The 2,855-nt window shown below is 39.2% G+C and overlaps 1 non-coding gene across 1 annotated transcript; it reads left to right on the forward strand.

Annotated features, from left to right (window-relative positions):
• The first annotated feature begins 1,594 nt into the window (after nt 1-1,594).
• On the forward strand, nt 1,595-1,756 carry LOC121494057. Its single transcript, XR_005988697.1, has one exon. It is a non-coding gene; the product is annotated as a U1 spliceosomal RNA (small nuclear RNA).
• Nucleotides 1,757-2,855: the final 1,099 nt, after the last annotated feature.

Raw genomic sequence — 2,855 nt, forward strand, 5'->3', positions numbered from 1 at the left:
GCTAAGGAATGTTCCCTCTATCCTTATACTCTGAAGAGTTTTGATCAGGAATGATGCTGTATTTTGTCAAGTGCTTTCTCCGCATCTATTGAGAGGATCATATGGTTCTTGTTTTTTCTCTTCTGGATATGATCTATCACGTTGATTGCTTTACGAGTGTTGAACCGGCCTTGCATCCCAGGGATAAATCCTACTCGGTCTTAGTGAATAATCTTTTTAATGGACTGTTGGGTCCTATTGGCTAGTATCTTGTTGAGAATTTTTGCATCTGTGTTCATCAGGGATATTGGTCTATAATTCTCCTTTTTGGTGGGGTCCTTGTCTGGTTTTGGAATTAAGGTGATGCTGGCCTCATAGAATGAGCTTGGAAGTACTCCATCTCTTTCTATCTTTCCGAACAGCTTTAGTAGAATAGGTATGGTTTCTTCTTTAAACGTTTGATAGAATTCCCCTGGGAAGCCATCTAGCCCTGGACTTTGGTGTCTTGGGAGGTTTTTGATGACTGCTTCAATTTTCTCACTGGTTATCAGCCTGTTAAGGTTTTCTATTTCTTCCTGTCCCAGTTTTGGTAGTTTGTGGTTTTTCAGAAACGCATCCATTTCTTCTAGATTGTCTAATTTATTGGCATATAGCTGCTCATAATAAGTCTTTAAAATAGTTTGTATTTCCTTGGTATTGGTGGTGATCTCTCCTTTCTCATTCATGATTTTATTGAGTCTTTTCTCTCTTCTTTTTAATAAGGCTGGCTAATGGTTTATCTAAATAATTCTTTCAAAGAACCAACTCCTGGTTTTGTTGATCTGTTCCACAATTCTTCTGGCCTCTGTTTCATTGAGTTCTGCTCGAATCTTTATCAATTGTTTTCTTCTGCTGGATGAAGGTTTCATTTGCTGTTTCTTCTCCAGCTCCTTTAGGTGCATGGTTAGCTTTTGTATTTGAGTTCTTTCCAGTTTTTTGATGGATGCTTGTATTGTGATGTTATTTCCCCCTCAGGACTGCTTTTGCTGTATCACAAGGATTTTGAATGGTTGTATCTTCATTCTAATTAGTTTCCATGAATCTTTTTAATTCTTCTCTAATTTCCTGGTTGACCCTTTCATTTTTTATCAGGATGGTCCTTAACCTCCACGTGTTTGAAATCCTTTCAAACTTCCTCCTGTGGTTTAGTTCTAGTTTCAAAGCATTATGATCTGAAAATATGCAGGGTACAATCCCAATCTTTTGGTATCGGTTAAGACCTAACTTGTGATCCAGTATGTGGTCTATTCTGGAGAAAGTTCCATTTGCACTTGAGAAGAATGTGTATTCAGTTGCATTTGGATGTAAAGTTCTGTAAATATCTGTGAAATCCATCTGGTCCAGTGTATCATTTAAAGCTCTTGTTTCTTTGGAGATGTTGTGCTTAGAAGATCTATCGATTGTAGAAAGAGCTGCATTCAAGTCTCCAAGTATAAGTGTATTATTATCTAAGTATGTCTTACCTTTGGCTATTAATTGATTGATATACTTGGCAGCTCCCACATTCGGGGCATAAATATTCATGATTCTTAGGTCCTCTTGTTGGATAGATCCTTTAAGTATGATATAGTGTCCCATACTTACCTGGCAGGGGAGATACCATGATCACGAAGGTGGTTTTCCCAGGGCGAGGCTTATCCATTGCACTCTGGACATGCTGACCCCTGCGATTTCCCCAAATGTGGGAAACTCGACTGCATAATTTATGGTAGTGGGGACTGCGTTGGTGCTCTCCCCTGTTTAAAAAAAAAAAAAAGATATAGTGTCCCTCTTCATCTCTTACTTCATCTCTTACAATCTTTGGGATAGACTTTAATTTATCTGATATAAGGATGGCTACCCTTGCTTTCTTTTGAGGACCATTTGAATGGTAAATGGTTCTCCAACCTTTTATTTTCAGGCTCTAGCTGTCCATATGTCTAAAACAAGTCTCTTGTAGACAGCAAATAGTTGGCTCTTGCTTTTTTATCCAGTCTGAAACCCTGCGCCTTTTGATGGGGTCACTAAGCCATTCACGTTCAGAGTTACTATTGAAAGATATGAATTTAGTGTCATCCCAATACTTATTCAGTCCGTTTTTGTGGATTGTTTCCTTGGACAGAGTCCCCCTTAGTATTTCTTGCAGAGCTGGTTTGGTGGTCTTTCTTTTACAGAGTCCCCCTTAACATGTCTTGCAGAGCTGGTTTGGTGGTCACATATTCTTTCAGTTTCTGCCTATCTTGGAAGCTCTTTATCTTTCCTTCTATTCTGAATGAGAGTCTTGCTGGATAAAGTATTCTTGGCTGCAGGTTCTTCTCATTTAGTACCCTGAATATATCCTGCCAGCCATTTGTGGCCTGCCTGGTCTCTGTGAAGAGGTCTGCTATTATCCTAATACTTCTCCCCATAAAGGTTAGGGATTTCTTGTCTCTTGCTGCTTTAAGGATCTTCTCTCTATCTTTGGAATTTGCAAGTTTCACTATTAAATGTCGAGGTGTTGGACGGTTTTTATTGATTTTAGGGGGGATCTCTCTATCTCCTGGATCTGAATGCCTGTTTCCCTTCCCAAATTAGGCAAGTTCTCAGCTATGATTTGTGCAAATGCACTTTCTGGTCCTCTGTCCCTTTCGGCGTCCTCTGGAACCCCAATTAAATGTAGATTTTTCCTTCTGAGGCTGTCATTTATTTCCCTTAACCTATCCTCATGATCTTTTGTTTTGTCTCTTTTTTCCTCAGCTTCCTTCAGACAAGACCATCAACTTGTCTTCTATGTCACTCACTTGTTCTTCTACCTCATTAACCCTCGTTGTTAGGACCTCCAGGTTGGATTGCATCTCATTTAATTGATTTTTAATTTC

This window comes from Vulpes lagopus, chromosome 6 (genome assembly GCF_018345385.1).
Source record: "Vulpes lagopus strain Blue_001 chromosome 6, ASM1834538v1, whole genome shotgun sequence".
Taxonomy (NCBI): Eukaryota; Metazoa; Chordata; class Mammalia; order Carnivora; family Canidae; genus Vulpes; species Vulpes lagopus.